The sequence below is a fragment of the Crocodylus siamensis genome, chromosome 1 (genome assembly GCF_052110815.1).
Source record: "Crocodylus siamensis isolate JL-2025a chromosome 1, ASM5211081v1, whole genome shotgun sequence".
Taxonomy (NCBI): Eukaryota; Metazoa; Chordata; order Crocodylia; family Crocodylidae; genus Crocodylus; species Crocodylus siamensis.
This window is the reverse complement of record NC_143395.1, coordinates 126983320-127008326: the sequence shown is the minus strand read 5'-3', so window position 1 is coordinate 127008326 and position 25007 is coordinate 126983320. Positions and strand designations below refer to the sequence as shown.

The following is a 25007-nucleotide window of genomic DNA, read 5'->3' as shown; positions in this document are numbered from 1 at the left end:
CCACCTATCCACCCAGAGGCCCTGCTGGCAACCCCATCTGGACAACACCTTGCTGGAGAAGACCCTGACTGGCCATCGAGGATCAACTCACAGCCCAGGATAGGTAGCTATCACCCACCTTCCTTCCTGAAGCAAAGGACCTGGACTCTGTCCCCATACACCTTGACTCCAATCCCTCCACCAAGTCTTTCTTCTCCTGCTACCATCGTGTGGGTGGGTGTGTGAGAGTTGCGTGTGTATGGAAACCAATAATTTTGTGGGGTTGTATAGTGTGCTGTCTGATTAATAAAACTGTTATTTTGAAACCCCACGTTGGGTTTTTGTCTTATTGAACTCCCAACACTCCTCCTTGATTTCCCAGCTTTCTTCCTCAGTTTTTTCTGCCTCATTTCCAGCCCTGATCTCCCAGCTTTCTGCCCCTCCTTTCAGCCCCAGTCTCCCAGCTTTCTGCCTCTCTGTTTCCTATATGTCTCCTCCTTGCCACCAGGCTTTTTCCCTCGCTTCCACCTTGGTACCAGGTGACCTCAAGTAACCCTGAGGCACAGTAACCCTAAGTGACCCCAAGTAACCCCAAAGGCACCTTGACCTCAATTTACCCCAGCATCAAGTTACCCCAAATGCCCCCTAGTGTTATCACACAGCCATGAAAGTGCATGTTTGTGTATGTGCATATAATTGTGAATGAACCCATAGAGTGTGTGTATAGTTTGTGTATGTGTAATTTTGTATCATGCTGTCCTGTCTAACAGTGCAATATTGAGATCCTGAGTGTTGATTTGGTGTGTGTCAAGTCAACACCTTGAGTTCAGTGAGTCCAAAAATGTTGAGGACCACTGACCTAGAGCTTCATGTAGCAAATACGTGGCTTCAGATTGTATTGCTGTTTAATTCAAGCAACAAGCACATTTTGCACAGACTATAGTTTTCTGTATACTTGAACAACTCCTACCATTATGGGTTCCCAACTTAATTAACAGTAGCATAACAGAGGGTGGGGAGTGATGCCAACCAAGATAGCTGCCCTCTGTGCCAACTTTGGGGGGAATAAAGGGGCAGAAAAATAGCCTCTATTACAGACAGCAGCACAACAGCCAGTGCTGCAACATGCATCGAAGCTGCTCAGGGTGCAAAGTTGCCCTGGTACACCTCCTTTACTTAGTCCCTAGACTCAGTTGCAATGCAAATATTTTAATAATAGTAAAATGAACACTTCTGCTGGGTGTGTGAATACAGAGAGTTATAACCGAAAATCACAGTATGTTGATTCATTTCTGACTATTAGTGAAATGCACTGATTAAGTATTGCCCTTAAACTCTTCTGAAAAATTGGCCACTGTGACTCTTTGAAGTTGTGCACAAGTCCCACTTGTCAATGCAGGGTCAGAACTTATCTAAGCCCAGGAGCTGCCCCACCCCTTTCCTAAGAGAGTCCTGCACCAAGAATGGTGGTAGTCCCTGGACAGCTTCTAATAAATCGTTCGCTACATGGCTAATCTGCCATCACTTTTAGAAACAAATTTTGTCCCTCTAGCTTTGCAGTGATCCCAAAGACATCAGGACAAATTCCTCCTCCATGGAAACCCATAAAAGTAGACATTTGTATTTCTGAGGACAGAACAGAGGACCTCATGTTTTACCTCCTGTTTCTGAGCCTCTTCTGTTTGGAACCACCAGGCTTTCTCCTGCTGCTTTTTGTTTTGTTTTTTTTCCTTTTGTTTTGTATCTGTGGGTTTTTTTTCTTATTTGTCCCTTTGCACTGCTGTTTTAATGCTATATATTTGTTGTAGAGGGAAGATAAGGTCAATAATAGCAAAATGTCAGTCCTGGTGCACTGTGAGTTGGCAGAGGAAATGGCAACCCTGAATTTTGCTCAGAGCAGAGTGTGCCATTTAACTGGCAGCATTCCCATACTATGTACATTTCACTTCACTTCTTATAATAATGTACATCAAACCTTTTTAATTTCCATAACTAACCCATATAAAACCAATATAATTCCAAATAATCGCCTAATTTAGGCCTAGAAAATTTCTGCCCACCTGCATGCACACACAACATTGATGAGTTTCCCAAGTCAAATTAAAACCTTCCAAAAGCTTAAGGATATCCAGATATGAGTCTTCAGTTCAACTAATTGTGATGAAAGGGGTGAATTGCAAACTACAGGTGCAGATCCAAATTTTCTTAATGTGATGGAACATCAGAGTCCATGGCATTTGATATCAGATACAGCCCAAGTAGATAAACAAGTAAACAAACAATATTTTTCTTCATGGACATATGCAAACTGGATACTTAAAGTATGTAGCAAATTCATATGCATATACAGTCTTTTCATGCAGATAAGCGTACATCCAAATATTGGGCCTGATCTGACAAAAAGCAACTTAGGACACCCTTTGAAAGTACCACCATCAGTATCTTATAAATGTAAGAAATGGTGTTCTTTTAAAAGATCAATGTGCCAGTTATAAACTAGTCCTTGTGGATTTATCCCTAAAATGAATCCAAGTTCAAAGGAAGAAACTCATTAAGTGAATTCCTTCTCAACTCCTCCTATCACCGAATATCAAATGCATGTTAATTAAACCTTGTAAAGGACACAGTCAGGCATACACCATCTTAATGTCATGTCTGCATTCAACACAGCTTTAGTGATATGAATCCTCAATGCAAGAATAAATCTATTACAGAAATCGCTGTGCCCCTGAGGTCTGACTTCAACAGGTTATTTTTGTTCGTATGTGCTCTGCATATATGCAAGCTTTCCTGAATCAAGATAGTGGAATCACTAAATAACTGAAATAGATGAATTGGTACAGGTAATACTTAAAAATAGTGTACACTAGAGAAGTCAGAGATTCACAAGCATTTAGGGCTGGAAGGGACCTTGTAAGATCATAGGGTCCAGCTCCCTGCTCTGGGCAGGAAAGACTGCTGGGGTCAAATAACCCCAGCAAGGTGTGCATCCAGTCTCCTTTTGAAGATCTGCAGGGTAAGTGCCTGTACCACCCCTGCTGGGAGTCTATTCTAGATTATGGTTACATGAACTGTGAAGTTTTTCCTTATATCCAGTCTGACACCTTCTTCTACGAGTTTATAACCATTGTTGGTGGTTTTCCCCTGGGGCACTCTGGTGAATAGTTGTTCATCTAGCTCCTGATGCTCAGCCCTGATATATTTGTAAGCTGCCACCAAATCCCCCTAAAGTCTCCTCTTTTCTAGGATGAACAACCCCATACCTGTCAGCTTTTCTTTGTATGGCTTGCCCGTGGATGATTAACTTGACTAGGATGTGATTTAAAAAAAAATTCAACCTAGTTGTCGTAGGCAGCAAAAGCGGGGACTAACGGGGCTTAGACTGTAAGGTGCGGGGCAGTGGTAGGGCCACAAGGCATCCCAGCCACAGGCTTCTTGCAGCTGCAGCAGGGATGGGGAGGGGCACGTGTAGTGGTGAGAAAGGGAGTGGGAGTGGGGCTGGAGTTAGGCAGGCACTGCATAGCTGGGGTGCAGCAGGGAACTGAGCCATGAGTGGCTTGTCCAGGGGGCATGGCTCCTGTTACTATGCACACCCCAAGAGGCACGGGGGCACACTCAGTCCCATCCCCAAATAATTTTTTCTTCCTCCACCTGTACTAGTTGCATTGCTACAAGCCCTAGGATGGATGCAGTTATACCAGTATAAGGGTACCTTATCTCAGAATAAACTATGGCAATGTAAGCATTTTTGTCAATTTATATTTATATCGACAGTAAGAATTTTATTGTTTTAAATGGAGCCATGTAGGTAAAGCAGCAGAAGTTGATAGTACAGCCAACCCTTAAGTTTATTAAATCTAATCCTTTACGCAGTTATAGAGATATGTGCTAATCCACTCCAGCTGGTGAAAGTAGGAGAGATACACTTTTATTCCATTTGGCCTCACCTAACTAACATGTGCTCTGCCTGGCACGGCTCAAATAGTTGTTATGGACAGATTGAGTTAAGATCAGTAACTTACTTCATGCACATCACCCAATAGTCGTCCAGTGATGAGCTAGGATCTGGTCTTCTTGCATGTTTAACATGACAAGGTCAGTATCTTGATTAGAATCACTGATTATTATTCAATACAAATAACAGAGTTCTATATGTGTGTGCAAAACTATGTAAAAAAATCATGATTAAGGCTACCAAGTGCAACATACAAAAATTCAGAAACATCAAAAATGCCCTGTGTAGCCTGGATTTAGTTCCCTATCTGCTCTAGATGTTAATTACATGCTCAGTTTGTTCAGAAAGCTTGACTCATTCATTGCTCAAGTTGGGAAAAAAGGCAGTTGTTCATATTTATTTTTTGTTATCAGTGTTTATTTGGCTCCAGGCCATATTTCCTGTGCATGGTGCAAACCCTGCTTTAAATAGAGACATATTACATTCTTCATGGCTACTATTTCCATTTTACAGATAGGAAACTGTGGCAGAGAGACTTCAGCCAAAACTGATAACCATTAATTTGGGGTTCTTCAGTCAGTGGATATCTATTCTGAGACATCTGAGGTCTGATTTTTCATAGGTGCTAATGTCCACAGCACTCACTTCCTTCAGCTGCACCTCTCCATTGTTCTGCAGCTGGAGTGAAGATGTGTTGCTCCACTTGGGATTTACAGTTCAGAACCACCTCTTAAGGGTAGTTCCTTTTTAAAAAAAAATATATATATATCCCTTGGTTGTTTTTTTTAATGCAGTAAGGGCCACTCTTGTTTTAAAGCATAGCTGGAGGAGGAGCCAAGCTGTTTAGCATTGTTCAGACTGAGGCATTTCTAGGCACAAAGAAATAAAGGTTTCTAGCGAATGTTTAATGTCAAAACCTGAGTCATGACTTTAGATGCCTGTAGGATGACGAATTAGGTGCCGCTAGACCAATATGGCTACAACCTGGATATCTGTAGGATGAGGAAGCAGTTGAGAAAGGATTTTTTGAGACTGCAATTTTGGATGTAAGCATAACGTTTGCTTAAATCCTACTTTAGGGCCCCAGTCCCTTTTTTTTAATGTCATTAAGTAACTTACCAAAACTCATATACTGAAGGAACCAAGAAAAGAATCTAGTTTACCTAGGTCCTTTACCATTTCAACCACACACGTTCTAGTATCTGATGCAAATGAGGCAAGGAACCTGCAGATAGGACCCTCATTTATTATGAACCTGTCTACTCCAGGCATGAAACAGAGTTGTAAAAAGGGGGGGGGAAATGCAGTCACGCAATTAAAAAATGCAGTCATGCAATTAATACCTGTAAGAATACCCACTGCTTCCATGATCTTTTGTCTATAGATATCAAAGCTCCTGAGTGTCTTTATTTCTGTTTTACAAGTGGGAAAAACTGATGCACAGAGGGAGGAAGTGACTTGCCCAAGTCTAGTTACCTAGTAGATCAGTGACAGACATGGGAATACAACCAATATGTCTTGTTTCAGCCCAGTGCTCTACTTGCCAGACAGCAGTGTTTCTCCTGTGCTTCACGCCTCTAAATACCAGTACCAAGAACTCTTACCATTTTCCAGTTCTTTGTGCATCTAAGAAGCATTGTTCTTGCCATTTTCCATTCTGTTCATTCATGAAAGAAGCTTTTTCACTTTGCAGTCAAAGACTGACAGTAAATGTTTGGGTTTCACAGATGGTGAATATTGTGTGTCAGGATACTCAGTGCTTGGAAGCCAGCCATCTGAAAAGGGTAGTTTTATATATATCTATATATCTATATAGATATATATCTTTTTTCCTTTGTCCAGATCATTGAGATATTTACCATGTAAGTATATCTTAAATCTAGGTGGTGGTGGTGGAGGGTTTTCTCTCTGAAATGCCTGTAGGAGACACCATGCACCCCACCCTTCTGAGAGAGTTGTATTCATCGCCTTGCCACCTGTTCCGCTTGTTTCGGATCCACCCTGGATACCATATTAGTTCCCCTAAGGGATGGTGATGAGCATCCATGGCAGCTGTTGAACACCCCTTCTGAAGGACTCGGTGGCATTCTTCCTGGATTACCCCCATCTGTCCCCTTCTTGTGCCAGGGGTTTTACACGCAGCCTTGAATCAGCACGTGGGGATGCAGCCAGCACTGCACGCTGAAATGCCATTGCTCTTGCTCATGTTCAGCATTCTCAGTGGAATGACAATGTGCGGTTATATCACGCTCTGCCTGTAACTAAACCCTCGGTTTTTGCCTCAAAAGTTCTGGTCATGTTTGTGCATTTGCTTTCCTTGATCAAGTTGCTGCTTCTCCTGTGCTTCTTAATAACTTCCAGGCGGGAGGGATCAAAGATGCTCATCTCGGATGGCATAATGCAAATGGAGTGTAATCCTCTTCAATTAGTAATGATCTAATTTAGCAAACGTGTTCAAGTCATGACACTAACCCCGCCGGCAGCCTGAGGAAGACAGATGAAGCCTGCCTAAATGGAAGCACTGGGATTAAGCGTGTGTGTGTGTTGGAGGGGGGATGATACACAATAAAGCTTTGCCTGCATTGTGTCAGGAGGGTTTTGTAGCAGTGCTTTCCAAGGGGAAACAAAAGCGAAAGACTTACTTCCTCCTGCTAATTGATGGGGGGAACGGGTGAGTCACGCAGATGCTGCGTTACCAGCCCTGGCCCCTGGACTGCTGAATTGTAGCTTTAAAAGGAAGTGACATAAGGTGGAGAGAGACGTCAGCTGAGAACCACTCTTTTTTTTTTTTTTGATTTCAAGGCCCACCCCAAGGGTGGAGTCTGGCTTTCTTTCCAGTCTTGGCTGACTTACAGCTCATTGCAAACTAGTAGCAATTTCTGAGTCTCAGAGCCTTTCTCTGTCTGGTTCCTAAGCACATATGTCAAGGTCTGGCAGGCACAAGGTATGTGGTGATTCCTGTTACTTTCCAGAGGACTTTGCATTTGCAAGGGGGCTGTTCTTGACTTCACTTGATTGCCTATATATATATAGCATTGAAATAGTGAGTGTGCTGAGGCAAAGGACAGGCAGGGACAGGCTGCGAGGAGAGGAGGGGTGCGTGTGCTGGAGCAGCCTGCGGTGAGGCAAGTTGCAGGTTGGCAGCCTCCTAGGGAGGAACTTTGATTTCCACCCCCCCCCTTGCTCTTGTCCTTCCCATTTGTGCCTTCACCTCTGTTCTCCTCGTGTATTTCATCCCTTTGTTTGGGGGGGAAAGCTGAAGCCAACGAGAATCTTCCTGGTTATCTGTTGATTCCCTTTGTGTCATGCACATGCTCTCTCTCTTTCTCTCTCCCTTCCTCCTTCCTCCCCACTGTTTCCATGGAAACTCCAGAAAGTCCCCAGGCCTTGCCCTAAATATTATCCATATTTCTCACATGATGTTGTACTTGTGCAGATTCTGGACGGATTGATATTTGCTGGGATCCAGCCTGCATTTGTACTCTCCCCTTCTACTTTCATTTTGGTTTTCCCCTATCACAATAGAAGTGTGTGTGTGTGTGGGGGGGGGAGTAGGGAGACTAGGGTTGCTGTGGAAACAGACATTAGTGATCATCAATTTACAGCTGCTTTCACCAATGTGCTTCCTATCAAGAAGCCTGTGTGGAGCCTAAATAATGAGATGTTTTGAATGAAAGGTATGTAGGTATATAAATAGAGTCTATTTATTTCCCATTGCACCTAGAAGAATCATACAAAGAACAGGAGTGGTGTTCGCAAGGAGTGAAGGACACTGCATTTAGCATGTTCTTGATTTGTTATACTTTTTTCTTTTTTAATGAAGAACTCTGAACCTATCTAAAGTAAGGTGAAGACAGCTCTGCCTGAACACGGTTACATCAGCCTAACTCTCCAGACTCCAGAGCATTGCTTAGCATTTGTGGGATGCTAAGATTTGCTTCAACAAGTAAATGTTAACTTGAGTACAAGTCCTTGTTAACTGTACTGCAGCTGTTCTGATCAGTGTCTTCTGCTTGGCATTGTCTGTGTGTAATTGTCTTGCATTTGCAAGAGCTGCACACCTGTAAGCCCAGAGATGCAGCTCTAAGAACAACAATGAAATTAATGTGAGCACTTATTCCAGGAGGCTGTAACCTTAATCTAAAGCACTGGTTTTTGAACTGCTCTGTTGGGGTCTGTGATGGGTCATGGCGGGAAGGAGCTGGGGGGTGGTGCACTGATATTGCTGGGTCAGGTTGTGTTGGCCAACCTGGCCAACAGAGCTGGGGTAGGGGTTTTGCAGTAAGTGGTATGAAAGGGTTTGGTGACTTCAGGTAGTTTGAAAACTGCTAATCTAGATTCAGCATTGCTACTCCAAACTAGAAATTGGTTACAAAAGGGCGGGGATGTGAAAAGGGGAACAATAACCCATATACTTCTGAGAACTGTGATGCAATCACGGTGGCGCTTTTTCTAACGGAGCATAATCTTAATCTGGATTGATAATGACTACTGTTGCCAAAAAAAAAAAAAAGTGGCTTGCTTGCCTAGGGAAGCTTCAGCACTGACCTGACAACACAATAGCAGCTCTGCCTTATACCCCCCATAGAGATGTCTTCCATGTGTGCTAAGTGTGAGTGCTTTTGCACTAGTGGTCTTTATTTGTAAAAGCAGAACTCAATCTGTGAACACAGTGTCCATGTAAGAGTTAATGTAGAGGAGCTCATGAGTTGTATATTTGCTCCCTTTGTCACTGTGTAGTAACTTGCTCTTAGAGAAAAAAGGGTTAAATCTCTCTTCTTTCTGACCCTATAGGAAGGGACTAGAAGTGAATTTGGCTTCAGATGTCTCTGATTCCTCTCCTTTTTTAAATGGTTTGACTTAAGATCTGAAACTTGTACTGTATCTTTCTCTAAACAGGTGTGCGGTGTGTCTTCTTACTGCTTAATCACACTTTTAAACCAGGGAGCAAAGAGGTTCTAAGTGCAATGCTCTGTGTAGGGAGGCATGTGTTTCCTTGTATTTAAGGATGTAATCCTTGCAGTACTGAACAGATGAGGACAGGTTGAAACTTGAAGATCATATTGCAAAGTGTGCAAGGACTTGCACAAGGAGAAAATGTTCCGATTGTCTGTTGGATGTCCCAACTAGCTTTCTGTCAATGTACCAAGTAATTTAAAATGGTTTGTAATAGGCAGGTCTGTTCCTTTAAGAAGAAACAGCCCAGTTGAGAGAGCTCAGCTGCTGGGTTCTTGGATAGTTGAGGGGGTGGCTGCCACAGCGGTTCTCAACTGACCTGTCTTTGGGATCCTTTGAAGGGTAAGAGAGAAGCTCAGAAGATAAACGCAGGCTTGTCCTTGCCTGGTGTTTCTCTTGCCTCTACTGCCTGGTTGTTCTGCAACGGGGTAGTCACTGCTATACATACACTTGTTTTTTAAATGGGGGTGCCACTCAGTTCACAAAAGTGATGAAAAGGTGCTTTGAGTCTAAAAAGGCTGAGAACCATTGTGTTAGGAACTTCAGTAAGTTCCCAGACAGGTAAGCATGAGAGGAGGAAGTAAGGTGTGACTATATAACTGCCTGCTCCCCTTGTAGCAATTTATGTTGGAAGCTCCCGTTGTAGGCAGTTTGTGTTGGAAGCCAGAGCCAAAGAGCTCCTCTGCAAGTGCCTGGGACCAGGCAGAAGTATTTTTTTTGTCGTCTTTGTTACCTAAAGACAGAGTTACCAGAGGACTGGCTGAGGAAGTAAAAGCATACCTGTAGAAGCCAGCAGGCTAGGTAACCTGCTTACAATGTTGATCGGCATTTTAATGATGATGCTCTCCATCCAGGTGTCTTCAAGTGCTATTAAGTCATGTAGTTTAGAATGGAAGAAACAGGCCTGGAGAGGTTTTGTGACTTGCCTAACCTCCCAGAACAGGTCTGAGACCGAGCCACTAGCCGTCTTGTAGCTGTACCATCCTATCTAATAAGGAGTTCATTCCTTGTCTGTTGAGCTGCTTTTGGAATCGTAGCAGCAAGGTATTTCTGAATGAGCATGTCTAGCTGGGACTGCCCTTCCCTTCTCTGATGAGATGTGCAAAGGGCAGGATTTAAGAGACACGGCAGATTTCTGCTGAAGGGAAACAAATGTTGGGGTTGGGCATGTCTGGCCTTTAATCCTTGACCTGAACTGTTGGATCTTCCCTTCCCTGCCTATTGATGTAAAGACATGGATGGTCAAATTACTTCCTGGATGTACTTTCCCCTGAGAGATGAGGGCTTAATTGCCTTTCAGTCGGATGGGAAAGAGCCTTCTCTACTAAGGCCCTGGGGAGGAGCTGAGCATGCTTAGTACACCCCAGAGTGCCTTCAGGCAAACTCTGACCTTCATTACTTGGCCCATCTTATTGCCATAAAAGGCTTCTGGTAGGCCCCTCTTGTAGTAAAGCACATCTAGGGGCTATGGAGTGAGCTTTCCAAGCTGAGACAACTGTAAAAGTTTTTGGGGTCCTGGGTCCACTGAGGCAGTTTCCCAAGGGAACAATGTTGTAAATGGGGGCTTGGTTCCTTTATGATGCTCTATAGCTGTGTCCATCTGGTAAGTCTGGTGTGGTGGAAGGGAAGGGTGTGTGGGGGCAGATCAGGGCCCCCCAGAGTGAGGGAGGGGCTGGGGCAAATTGCTAGTCAGGCAGCTCCTGCCGCTCATCCAGGAGGGCATGGGGGCAGGGTGTGTCCCAGATCTGTGTGGGGCAGAGTGGACAGGGCCAGGGCTGCACTGGGAGCTATGTCCTACCACTTGCCCAGCCAGGACGGGGTGGGATGTGGGACAGGGCTGCTGCACTGCCTCCAGACAAGTGGCTCACAGTGGTAGGAGCAACCCTCCATCAAGCTGTGGCTCTATCTCTTGCCCGTTCTGCCTTGGCCCATGGGGGGGCATGTACCCCCCAGATTGGGGCAGGTGGTAGGGCGGGTTGGGTTCTGGAACGGAGGCTATGATCCCTGCTCCCATAGGCCCTACCACCCACCTCGAGTGCAGCCTAGTGCACTCCTGGCCCTGACCCTGGCCCAATTCAGGGGCACACATCCCATCCCCCCCCCCCGGCCCTGCCACTGCTCACCCAGCCGGAGGAGGGCGGGCACAGAATGAAGCAATGCCTCATTTGGGGGGGGGCTCCTGCCACTGCACACAACGTGTCTGGAGGCAGCTCCCCCCATCCTGTCCTGGCTGGGTGAGTAGCAGGAGGGCATAGTACCCACTCCTGGTGCAGCCCTACCTGCTCCACCCTGCACAGATATGGGGACCTCCCCCCCCCCCCCCCAATGCCCTCCCAGACAAGTGGCAGGAGTTGCCAGATGAGCAACTTGCCACAGCCCCTCCCTTACCACTGGGGGACCTTGATCTGCCCCTTGACATCCCTTCCCTTCCCCCTCCCCTTCTACCACACCAGACTTACAAGCTGGATGCAGCTGTATCCAGCCTGGTAAAGTCAAAACCCACGTGGAAACAGGGTGTCAGTTTATAAATGTCTTAAGTGCCATTCATTGTAACTTAGTCATGACTGGCTGTACTCCATGCATGCATGTGTCCCCTACAAACCTAGGATGACTAATGTGTCCTTCTACTTCCAGAGTCCTTATTGCTTGAGGTAGAGGAGTATTCCCCTAACTTAATAGTGCTACTGATAACTAGTCTCTAAGGTGCATCTCTATCCTGCTTTCTGGAAATACCGCTGTCTTGCTTCTCATTACCATGAGCAGTTCATCAGATGACTGCCTAAATATATGCTGCAGCCAGAGCATTGTGATAGGCCATAGCTCTGTCCTGCACCAGGCCACAATCTCTTGGGGCAAAAAGAGGACGGATTAACTAACACCGGGAATTTCCTGAAGTTGGGAATAAAGAAGCATTTCAGTTCACTGGGGTTGTGCTGCTTGGCCGAGCCTACCACAATCACTGTCAGATGGCTCTTGGGACCAGCAAGTTGGACACCTGCATCAGCCTGTCCAGAAACCCAAATGGCAGCTGGTTTTGCCAACTTGGAATCTCATGTGCAGTTTGGGTCCTGTAGATTTAAGCTCTGTGGTGTGCTCTAAGTCCAGTGGTATTGGGCATTGCGGCATCTAAAGACGCCCATAAGGGCTTTGGAAAATCCCACTTGGTGCCTACATTTTATTTTAGTAGGGGGTTGGCAAGTAAGTGTTTAATTGGCTTTTTAGAAATGCCTGTCTGATTTCCAATGGATGCCTGAATGTCTTTAAAAAACATGATCCCTGTAAACCTAAATGGACTATGGCTCAAGTTCTAGCTGAATAATTTTGCTGGAAAGCTCAAATGCCTTTGGACTGGCCTGGCTTCAGCTTCTGAGAGTTACAAATACAAGCTATTTTACATTTGGCTGCTTTGAGGAACAAAGATTTCCAGGTTTACAATTGCCTGATCCAAAGCCTGCTGAAGCCAGTGGAAGTGTCCTTGAATAAACTTCCCCCTCTCCTCCTGGACTGACTGGTTTTTTTTGTTTGGTGTTTTTTTTGTTTTTGTTTTTTTTGGGGGGGGGGGAGGAGGGGGGTTGGGTGTGTGTGTGTGTGGGGGGGGGGGGGTTCTCCCCAGTAATCTTTGAGAGGAAAGGATTTCTTAGGGTGATATCTTATTTGGGCCAGCTGTATAGTTGGGATAGTTAGACAACCTTTCAAATGCAAGACATTTTTTCATTAGGTCTGACCAGAACAAGCCAGGTGTAGCATAGTTAAGGGGAGGGTTTTTTAATCTTTGGACTCTCAAAACTCCTTTCATAACTTCACAGGATTGAATTCCACCAGCTCCAGAAATATTAAGGTTTTTTTTAAGGCTTCTCAAAATAAGGGTTTGGGGGTGGTGGTTGTTTTTTAGACGTGAAAATCCATTCCGAGTTCAAGATATGGCAAAATAGGGTGTCTTTACATGGGGGGGGGGGACTTTAATTGGTGCAGCTCAGAGCTCCCACATCATGTGTATTCAGTATCCTGCGCTTCAAAGTGGTGGTGGTGGTGCTTTTAACTAAAGCTCATTGAAAGAGCTTTAGTTAAAGCACCTCCCACTGCCATTTTGAAGTGCAGGGATGCTGAATACATGTGATATGATGACGCATAGGCTTCTGGAGTGTGCCAATTAGCAAGCTCCAGCAGATTCTATTTAATTGGCACAAGTCAGAGCAGATGTCTGGCCTGTGTATAGGTGCCCATAATATCTAGATGTTCCTATCTCTGATGCTTTTGGAAGTGAGTATGGTAAAGAAGTTGTAAACCCTGTTGGATTAAAGCCTGGTATTTGAAGGCCTGGCTCTTGTGGGTATGGCTCAATTTGATCAGTTGACCCACATATATATTTTCTTCTAGCTCTTAAAAGTTGAGCTTCCTTCTGTAACTGCTCAGTGTTGCCCATCAGTAGCAGAACTTTCTTATCTTTATGCACAAGGCATTTTGAAGGACAATTTTTTTTTTTTTTTCTTCAGTTTGGTAAGATTTATTTATTGTGTTTTCTTGCCTCTTTCAGTAAGGAATTGGTTTAGAGCTTTTTATTATTCCACACGTGTCTGCGATACTGTGGTGTATTATATTTTGTGTATTCTGTTCCAAGTGAGCATACTGTAATTTTTTTTGTTGTATGAAAATTATTAAAGTAGTAGCTTTTGATTTTGAAGTATTTTGGCTAAAATACTTCATCAGGTGAGCTGTCTTAAATTAGCAGTATCTAATATTTTTAATGAAAAGTCTGGCTGAAGGACTAGTTCATGTTCTCTTGCAGCTGGTATTCAGTTAAGCGTATAGTTAGTTTAATACATTGAATTTTCTCCCCTCCCTCTTTCCCATAACTTCACTATTTTTTTTTTTTTTCCTTTTTTAAAGCATGGGTATCAAACTCATCTGGGCCCCCAGGCCAGATGAATGACCTGGGGCCATCCCTGAGGGCTGGATTGGATCATGCACCTCTTTCCACACCCCCCCCAGTTGCTTGCTGGATTCAGTGCATGTGGTACCTGCCCCAGCTGGGTGCTGTATGCAACAGAAGTCCTGAAATGGCTGAGGCAAGCACCTTGTGTCTTGGACCACCTGGAGTGGGTGTTGTGGGCAGCATGTATCCCAGCTGCTCCATGTGAGGCCAGTCCAGTGTGTACTGCATGGCATGTGAGTCAACTCTTGAGACCGAGAGACAGCGCCAGGAGGTGGATGATGGGGTTTTGTAAGCCATATCTGGACCCTGGGGCTGTATCTCTGACACCCCTATATTTAAACTCTGCTTTAAAAAAAAAAAAAAAAAGCAAACAATATATTTGCCCTTGTAACTGGGAGATGGGTACTCAGCCTGAGCACTGCCACCAGAGAATCTTTAGTATGTAGCACTTCTTATCAGTAGACTGCAAAGTGCTCTACAAGGGAGGTTGTTATCTTTACAGATAGAAAAGTTAAGGCACAGAGAGGAAGTACTTGGTTGGCCTGGAACAGCTGAACAGAACTCAAGCCTTCTGAGTCGTAGTTAAGTGCGCTATCGTTTAGGCAACCTGCTGCTGACTCTTCTATCCAGACTGCTTGTGGCTTAGGAGGAAACAGTTTTCTAAATATTGCAGGCTTATAATGGGAACTGGACTTCTGAACTGGTGGTACCAACAGTGATAATGCTTTTTTTTAAGTCATTGGCTTTGGGCCTTTCTTTATTGTCAGTTTGGGATACAGGCCCCTGGTATCCCCAAACAAGTTGTGGGTCTTAAACCAGTATGAGTGATTGGCAATGAGTTCAGATCTGTAACACAACAGAAATTCAGTACATGTAACCCACTTTCAAAATGGTGAAAAACAGTTTAAGATAAACCTGAATGGATATAGTATCAGACTTAACTGATTTAGGTTAAATTGATTGATTAAACTTCTGTCCCAGATCCCTTCCAGACTGAAGTTAACTCACAGTCCCCCCCAGCATCCCAGGATGCTTTGTATCCCCCCCCCCCCCCGTGGAGTAAACGGGCTAGCCCAAGCTGTTTGCTCCAGCCAAGCAGGGAGGTGTGCTGTAGCACCCCCGTGGCTTCTGTCTTGGGCCACTGTAAGCATGTGGCTTCACTTTTCCAAATCAGAAGTGAATGTTTGTTCACTTGCTTGTTGGTTCAGTCTACATAGTTTAGACTAATTTGCAGAGATTGAATCAATTTAGTTTCGGGTTTTTTTGACTGTCTATAAAGAAGACTCAAGATTTTGGGAATGTGTTCTTTATCTGTGTTTCTTTTGTGGCTTGCTGAAAGCTATTCTAGGAAAAGCACCAAACCCAGGTATGGGCTGGCAAGCAAATGAAGATCAAAAAAGGCAGTAGTGTGGTAAAAGGGGTAACTTGGAGAGTTGACAGATTAAGGTTTGACACCTAGCTCTGCTCTGCATTTGTAAGGAAGCTACGCAAGTAACTGCCTCACCCTCAGTTTTTCCACATATAAAATATATTGTAATATATCTCAAAGGGGTTTTGTGAGACTTGGGTCATTTAAATTTTTTGCAAGTGGTTGGAGCCCCTCTAATGATAGGGAATGTATAACTGGAAAATGTACAGCTAAAGTCCATACAACTATCTGACACTGCACACAAAGGACTTGATTTTGCAAACATTATGAGTAAAGCTAGTCCTGCCACTTGCCCTTCTGAATGGAAACACTTACCTAAAGAAAGCTCCTTGTGAATGAGACTGCCATTCAACAAATGCCCTGAAAACACATAAGAAAAATAACTTGAAGGTGTCATCTGGGAAGGATTTGGGAACAACTAGTTAAGCTTCAAAATTAAATCGTGTGAGAGTGTATCTTTGTGCAAATAGCCCCCATAAGGAGTTGACTCTGGGAAGGATGGGTGTATTTTTAATTAATCAGGTGCTATGTGGGATTTAAAGAATACTGGGATTCTGTATTGATCCTCTGTACAGGAGTGCATAGTACCAGGAGCTTTTGCTGCTCCTTTAACTCCTTACAAGTCTCCACCTACCCCCTGTAAAATGTATCTCTAAGTTTCAGTACAGCCAAGAGTGTTCCTGAGTCCACAGGTTGGTCTTTTGCCAATCTCTGAGTAACATGTCCCTTCATCTTTCTTTTCCTTTTCCCCCCTCTTTATTTAAAAAAAAAATTAAAAAAATACTGCTTTTAGGTAAGTGGTAGAAAATTCAATATCTACTTCTGTGCTGAGTTTTCACACTAGGGGATAAAAATTACACACAAATAAGTGATCAGAAACTAGTTCAAATCTGCAGCAGAAGTTCAATGTGCCCAAACTTCATTCAAAATGGCCAAAACTGGTTTAAGATAAACCTGGATGAATGTAGTATCAGACTTAACTGATTTAAGTTTAAATTAGTTTATTGAACTCCTGTCCCAGATCCCTTTGTTACTTGTCCACTATGGGTGGTACTGAGAGTGACAGCAGTTCAGTGGCATAAGAATAAGCACTCTAAGCATGGAGTTTGCTAAGAAGTATTTAAGGACTTCTCGCTCCTAAGTCCATCTTTTCCTGTCAGTGGGAGGACAACTGTTTTTGAGTAAAAATACTTTTTAAAAAGTTTGCTGCAGTTTTTTTCAGGTTTTACAACCTCAAGAACCAGATATGTCGTGGATAGAGAATTAAGATTCATTGTCATCTTGCACTAATTCTTGTTTAGGATTCCACAGCTTGGTGCCATGTGACATTTTTTTTTTTTTCCTTCAGCCACAGGCTAAAACAGTAAGGCATTCAGTGTTAGATGCAATGACTTGGAAAAACAACAATTTGGAGTAGGGGTGTGAACCAGAATTTAATATTGACTGCATCACTTTGTTTTGGATGATGACTCTTTGTCATTCTTAAGGGAGCATCCAAGTAATCTATGACACAGGTACATGTGACAGCTATGCTCCATGTGCTAATTGGCACACATGGAGCAGACTTGATTAATCTAGTCTACTGCAAGTCTTCAGGAGCATAGAAATTAGCTCACTCTAGCAGCCTCTGTCATGCATATTCAGTGTCCCATGTTTAAATGGCAGCAGGGGCACTTTAAAGCTTGTTGAATGACCTTTAGTTAAAGTGCCTCTGTCATCATCTTGAAGCATGAGATGCTGAATACACATGATGCCAAAGGCACTTTAATTCAGAGCTGCTCTAACTTAAAGTGCCCCCTCCTTGCCACCCCACATATAGACACCCGAAGAGCCTAACCAGGGTTTGGGATTTTTTTGTTGTTGTTCTTGGTTTGCTCTTTTGTGTTGTATTGCCCGGTGCCCCTCAGTCTCCAACTTTTTGATTTTTTTTTTTTTTTTTTTTTTTCCATTGATCATATTGTGTGCAGTGACAGCCTGTGAGGCTTTTGAATTTGTGGAATTGCCTTGCTAATCACCGTGGTTAGAACAAAAGAGGAGATGAGGAGGTAACTGCTAAGCCTATGAAGAACAGTGTTTAAACCTTACTAAGAAAAGGGTTCAGTGTTTAGATGTCTTACAAGTGCTCGCATCCATCTCTTCAAAGCAGGCTGCAGAGCACTTGATGTAATTTAGTTTATTAAAAATGAGTGCCATAAACTGGTGGGGTTCTATTCCTTTTTGAAAGAAGGTGTTCTTCCATCTTGGTTCATGAGCCTGGACCAACCATGATCTGTTAAATCAGTGGTGATCTGCACCTGTGAAATATATAATGTTACCTATACCCTGTACCAATTCCTCTCTTAAACCTTGTAGTGATCTCAAAGGCTGAGCTTTGAGCTACTGCCCCTCTTCCAGCCCCCCTTACCTTCCCCATAGTCCCTGAAAATTGTAGTCCCAGGACTGTTGTGCTGCTCTATCTAATTCTGTTCTCAGCGCTTTTATCATTATGCTCTGTGGACACCATTCCTCCCCAACCCCACAAAATTTCTTTAACTAATGAGTTGGGTTTAATTGATCCTTCTTGTATCTCGCTGCTTCATTTTAAAAGCAACTCAAAGGACAGCTCTTAGTCCTTCCCTCTCTTCTCTTGGGTGCTGTGTGGGTTTCATTCTGCCTGTCTGGTAGCAAAAAATGTGTGTGCAGCTATAGCTGTAGGATGACTGTAGAAGGAATCAGGCAGGCAATGGTCTCTGTTTTTAGCAGTGGTATAATTCACATACCAAGACAGTGGTGTTCTGGGAGAAGAGGTGATGAAAGCTGATGAGTACATCTGAAAAAGAAAATGTAAAGCAAAACAGAAAATGGATTTTTTTTCTTTTTTTTTTTAGTCTGTAGCAACTACAGGAAATCCCAGTGTTTGCATTTTCTTCCTTTATGTAGCTACTCACACTCACTGTTAGGCGGAGAATGTCATCTAATGGCCCAGCTCTTTAAAATTCTTCTCAATAGAACATTCACTGAAAAGAAATTGTAGGGCTTCTTAAAATTAAATAAATAAGGCCTCCTTATTGATGCTTATGAAATTCATCCTGTGGTGAAAAAAATTGTCTGTGCATCATGGTGTTGAATGCACAAAGGTCCTATTTTGAAGAAGGGGCTTAAGTCTGTGCTTAAGTGGTATCCTGTACTAGCACATCCAGTCCTTATTCTTTTGTCTCTGAAAATTTGCTAACTGAGTTTAGGCCTGACTCCGTTTTGTATTGAAGTAAACAAACATGAGAAAAGGCGGCAAATGACACTTCCTCTAAACCCTTCTGGTTACGAATATACTGGAATGTGGTTTCTCAGTGAGAAGCTGCAGTATAAAGGCACAGTCCACCTTACAATAATCTTAACTCCCGCCAAAAGAAAAAGCAGAACATACAAACTTCCTGTGACTAACTGTAGATGGAGAAGGACCTTCTTAGAGGGAATGTCTGATCAAATACAGTACTTGGCTTGCAGTGATGGATGAGAGGGATTTTAAAATAACTTCATTTCTTGCCTTTTTGAGGAAAAACTTGAGTAATGGCAACGCATAATTAAGTCCAAAGCAGCTTGATTGTATTCTCAGCCTTAGTCTCTGCCCCTGGTTCCTGTCCATGTGACAGTCAGCAGAATCTGTGATGCATCTGAGAGTTCTCCACTTCTGCTGAAAATCCAGCTCTTTGGGCGGTGATTCAGCAAAGCACTTAACCATGAGCCTATCTTTATGAAAAGAAAAAAAATTCTGTCCCTAGCCAGCAAAACACTTAAAGCTTCTGTATAAGTTAAAGCACATGGCTCTGCAAAATCTCATAGCCTTGTAGCACAGTCTTGGCTATTAATTGTAAGTAAAGCAGGTACTAAATGAGCAGGAAGAAACAGTATTTCAGGCTTGTGGTATCCTGTTAACCTTGTCTGAACTCTAGAAATAAAGTGTAAGTTTGTGACTGAATTCCAGCTCTTTGGGTCAATTTCTTTTGGTCTCTGTTCCTGGGTTGCTATATGACTCGTAAGCAAGCTGCATAATCTCTTTGTGCCTCACCTTCCCCTCTGTAAAGTATAGATGATGCTGACTTCCTTTGTCCGGTTTAGAGGATCACTTGCTAATGTTGGTACAGGGCATGTAACTATATAAAGTGTATGCCAAGGGTGTCAAACATGCGGCCTGTGGATTCTGTATGGCTGGACTACTGGAAGATGGTGTGATTGAGGGGTGTGCCCCCCTCCCAGGCCCTTACTAGACAGCTGTTGGCAGCAGGGGTGAGGGCTACAGTGATACAGCTCTGCTCAGCCTCACTGCCCCCTCCAACCTCATAAATCTGGCCTGGGGCAAGTGTGACACTCAGAGGATGGGGACAAATTGCACACAAACTGGTGTAAGCGATCAGAAACCAGTTCAGATCTGTAACACAACAGAAATTCAATGCACATAAACCAGTTTCAGTCATTTTGAAAGTGGTTTAAGAGAAACCTGGATGGATGTAGTATCAGACTTAACTGATTTAGGTTAAATCCGTTTAGTTCATTGAACTTCTGTTTCAGATCCCTTCCAGATTCAAGCTTAATCTGCAGTCTCTCCCCCACAAATCTCTTTTCCCTTCCCCCACATCCTGTAGGGTAGGTGGGCTAGCCTTGGCCCAAGCTGCCTGCTTCAGCTGAGCAGGGAGCCATGCTGTAGTGCCCTTTGGCTTCTGGCATGGACCACTCCAGGCATGTGGCTGTATTTCCCAAATCAAAAGTGAGTGTGTTCACTTGCTTATTTGTTCAGGCTATGCTGCCTGGATTAATCTGTGAAGATTGAATTAATTTGGCCTCAGGCTTTCTGACTGTTTGTACTTGGCCTTAGTGTAAAGCATTGTTCCTACTGCGTGATAGTATGTGCATCTACAAGAAGTTTCCTTTCTTCTCCAGTTAAAGCTTGTAGGTTTATGTGGGGACATAATTAATGTCCTCTGAAGCAGGAGAGATTGAATGGATATTTCTTGCTTCAGAACAAGATGAAAAGGAAAAGGAGTGCAGAAGAGTAGCTGCTGTTACCACAGGCCCTTTGTCCACATGTTTTTTAAGTATTTAGCCCTACATACAAAGTCAGTGGGACTTGTCACCTACGTGAAGTTTTGTAGGATTGGACCTTGTTCTTGTTGTAGATGCTCACCCTTAATTCCTTTTGGGGGCACCAGGAGGTGTAAGATTGATCTATAATATTAAAAGACTTTTGTCAGTCAAATCTTAAGGTCCTCTGAGAGTGCTTTGTGTGAAGTGAGCTTCAGCCCACATGAGCTTGTGCATATGTGCTCTATTTTATTTTGTCTATAAAGGTGCATATCTACCTTTCTGCCATAATTCAGTAATCCATCGGAACAGTGACACAGACTTAAAGCAGTGGACTCTAGGTTAAGAATTGCAAACCTCTCTTTCGCGTCATTCATTCGTTAGATTTTTATAAGCTGCCCTACCTAAAGAAGAACATCTTATAACGAAATACAAAACAACAGACTCGTCAAAAGACACCCTAGAAGTTTTTTGAAATGGCACCTGCCCTGAACCCCCCCCCCACCTGCCTGTCATCCAGGAGAGCACCCCCCTACCCCCCTCAATCCTGTCCGTTCCCCTCCCATTTACTTAGTTATAGATAGGATAGCACCTTTAGAGACTTGCAGGTTAAGAGACATGAGGCCTCTTCATGAGGTGCCTACTGATGTCTTCGTAGACATCAGCCTACTTCATCAGATGCCAGGTATAGAAAACCTCTTCCTATTCCCTTGCCTCAGCCAGGAGAGCTCTCTCCTTGTTCCACAATGGGGCCTTGGCTCTTGCTGAAAACGAGCAAAATGTTGTGTCCTTGGTGTCCCATCCCTGTCCATCCCACTCCACGGACTCATGCTGCTGGTTACTCGTGTTGCTCTGTATTAGAGGGGAAAAGAAGGCCCTCTGTAGCTTGTTTAAAACACAAACTAATCTGTGTCATATGTGAACATTCATTATTACTTCTTACATTTCCCATAGCTTGGAAAATGGAAATGGTCCAATTGGTGGTATGTATGTGTATTTATGGTTGCTGTCATTCTTTCCCATGCATATTTTTTTCCAGGCTTTGGTTCAGTTACATAATATTTGGGCTTTAATGCTGCTTGGGATTTCCAGCCACAGTTTGCACTATATTAAGAAAAAGAGGGTTTTTGTAGTCCCCTGACTTCTAACTCTTTTTAAAAATAAAACGGAAACAGAGGTCCTAAACAGCTTGTTATCTCTTCAACAAAAAGAGCTATTCCTAATTAGCTTAAATTAATTTAGTAGTAGTAACAAACTTTTATATTTGGTTTGTTTTAGAATAGTCTTTACAAATTCTTTTAAAAATCAGAAATTTAGGAGCCACCCACCACACCACCATTGTTTCTGCTACACGTGTACCATTATGGCTTTATCAAACTGTAATATAATAATTGCATTATGTTTTATCAGATAATAGTATCTGCAGAAAAGGACCTGGGGGTGTCTCTGGAGAAAAGGAGCTGGAGGGGTAACAGTAGACGATAAGCTGAGTGAATCGACGGTGTGCCCTTCTTGCCAAAAAGGCTAAAAGCATACTGGGCTGCATTCAAGAGGGATAATAATAAAAAATCAATTATTTAAATAAATTTTAAAATCCTTTTTATTTAAATCAGACTTCTTTTTTATTGAATCATATTTCTTGATTTTTTTTTTAAGATGCTTTTTAAAAATCTATATAAAAATGGTTTTAATTTATGTCAAAGCTCAAAGATATCATCATTGAATAGGGATTATAACTTCTAATTAGATACAATATAGGCATGTAAAATTTTTTTTTAAAAGGCTACAAATGGGTCACAACAGGCCACAGACTATATTAGGGTTCAGTGTTATGGGGTTCCCAGAGGCTTCTCTAGATTAGTAAAGATTAAAGAAAAACACTACCCACTGGGACTCTGTACTCAGTCTAGAAGATCCCATTAAGCTTCTCTGCGATGCTTCATTTTGGTTCTCAAGCTGTGGATTTCTCTCCAGAGAGAACATCCTTGTTAACAGCAGTATATGGAGATGAGAGAGAACAGACCTGATTAGCCACCCACCAGCCCTACTGTGTCTCTGTAGGTTTGTGTACCCGGAGTTAAGTCCTTACCTGTTTCTAAAGGTGCAAAGTTTCAAGAAGTTAAATGAATAGAGGATTGTTGGGGGTGGAGTAAATCTGGGCGAGGAGGAGTCTGGAGGTAAGTGCAAGGAGGGGCAGTAGAAATGGAAGAAACATTTTGAAGAAGTCTTGAGGGACAAGTTTGAGTATAGCCCTTTTGTTGATTTTTGAGATCTAGTGAGGGAATCATAGGTTTTCCCTTTGACCATATTGTGGCAGCAGGCTTGCCAGGCCGTAAAAGAGAAGAAATCAAAGGTGAGGAGAAATCTTGAGGAAAGCCCCAAGCTAAGAACGTATGGCTGCAGCGCTCATTTGATGTCCTCCTAATTCAGGGTGGCAAAAATATCCCCCAAATATCCATGATTAATCCAGTGAATTGGAGATGGTTTACCTCCCAATGACTTTAGCTTTGGCAAATAAAATAACCAAATTTATGTAATTCAGTGTTATGATGTAGCTGCAAAATTATTCTGCAAAAATAAAAAAAATAAATCGCTGCTTTATAGTGTGTATCTTTTTAAAGATAAAACCTACAGCTATCTCGCAGTTGTAAATAATATGTATTGAGGTTATATCAAAAAATGAGGTACTTTTTTTTGTAAAAACAAACAAACAAACCCTGACTTAAATCAAGGCTTTCTGACCAGTGATTTAAATCGTACCCACCCTGGCTGCATTAGTAGGAGTGATGCCAGCAGTTCGAGGGAAGTGATTCTCTTACTGAGCACTGGTGAGGCCACATGTGGAGTACTGTGTCCAGTTTGGGGGGGCCCCCCCACTGCAGAAAGGATGTGGACTAATTGGAGAGTCCACTGGAGGGCAGCAAAAATGGTTTGGGGGCTGGGGCCCATGACTTTTGAGGAGAGGCTGAGGGAACTGGGTTTATTTAGTCAGAAGAGAAGACTGGGGGAGGGATTTGATGGCAGCCTTCAACTACTTTGAAGTGGAGTTTGAAAGAGGATGAAGCTAGACTGTTTTCAGTGGTGGCAAATGACAAAACAAGGAGCAATGGTCTCAAGTTGCAGCAAGAGAAGCTTCAGCTGGATATTAGGAAAAACTTTATCACTAGGAGGGTGGCAAAGCACTGGAATGGGTTACCTAGAGAGGTGGTAGAGTCTTTCCACTTGGAGGTTTTTAAGGCCTCACTAGACAAAGCTTTGGCTGGAATGATCTAGTTGGGTCTGGTCCTGCTTTGAGCAGGAGGCTGGACTAGAAGACATCTTGAAGTCCCTTCCAACCTTAACTTTCTATAGTTCTGTGGCTTTTTTTTAATGCCTAACCAGTATTATCTGACATCAAGTGTATGTTGAACAACAGTATACCGTGCTTTAGAGCTTAATATTTTTCTTCTCTAACAATTGCAGCAGTAAAAAAGAATGAAGCAGTGGACTAATGCTCCAGTTTATTTTCTTCTGAAGGCTCTTCATCAGCCACTCGTAGCAGATGACTTTTGTTAATCATGACAAATAATGAATTTCCAGATCTCCGCTATATAAGACAGTGCTTTCATTTTGTTTTATGGGCTTGTTTGATCTAGACCTTCATTAATCTTTAGGAATTACATTAGATTAGAGAGACTCTGTGCCATAGAATTAAATAGGCTAGCTGGTGCAAAAGGTGTCTAATCGGCTTTTAACTAGGGATCTTAGAATAAACCTAACTGAGGCTTCAGTCAAGGAACAGTGTGTCCTGTTGTGTCTTTCCCATTCAATTTTTTTTTTTTTTAATGTATTACCTGCTTTCTACTTGTGCTTAATTTGAAATATGGGAGTAGTACCACTGGCTTCCTGAAGAGGAAGGTCTGAATTAGGGAAGAGGGTTCTGCTGGGTGTTGAGAGAAATATCTACTAGTAGTTGGTCATATCTTAAAATTGCACCGGGAAGACAAATGATCAGTTCTGTCTTGAGTTTCTGCAAAACAGAATTGCTCTGTGGAGTGTTGAAATGTATCATACTAGACAATTGTAATGTGAAAGGCTAAACCTGTAAATAATAAGTATATTTATACCAGTTATGCATTACCAGTTAACATTTAGCATGGGGCATAGTCCGGTGGGGAAGGGAATTGGCACAGTGCCTTCAGAAGCAAGGAGGGAGGGGTAAGGGGAAGACTAGTACCCATCACCTATGAGGCTAAAGAAGAAAACAACAGGCAACCTAAAGGTTGCTAGCCTAAAGATTAGCAATTAGCTGGTCAGTCACACCTGGATGCTTTGTAGTGAGATAACAGGCTACTTAAAGCTGTCCCCAACCCCCATTGCCTGCTCCCTCCCTCCCTGCACACCAGTGGCTGCAGTGGGCTGGCAAAAGCCCCTTGCCTACTGCTGCCACTGGTGGCTTCATGTGGGCTGTGTTGTCTGGTGGGTCTTGCGCTGCTACCTCTTTTTTCCCCCCCCTACCCCTTCCCTAGTCAAAGGCCCCGGGGAGAGGCTCCCAGCAGCCAAGTTTGTGTGGCTCCTGGCTCCCCCAGCTTCCTGAGCAGGCAGCGGTGGCTCTTTCCCCTTGGTGGGGCAGAGTGGGACAGACGCTGGCCTGGGGCTTTGCACTCCCCCCAATCGGGACTAGGTGTAGTATCAGTTAACCATTTGACTGATATACTGTA

General features: G+C 43.2%; 1 protein-coding gene across 1 annotated transcript in view; it reads left to right on the top strand.

Moving 5' to 3' along the window:
* The first annotated feature begins 6756 nt into the window (after window positions 1-6756).
* AGPAT4 (1-acylglycerol-3-phosphate O-acyltransferase 4) overlaps window positions 6757-25007 on the top strand; it is a 128573-nt gene continuing 110322 nt past the window's right edge. Inside the window, exon 1 of the mRNA XM_090042562.1 lies at window positions 6757-6878. The gene's annotated coding sequence lies outside the window, so the exon portion shown is untranslated. The remainder of the gene's footprint in view (window positions 6879-25007) is intronic.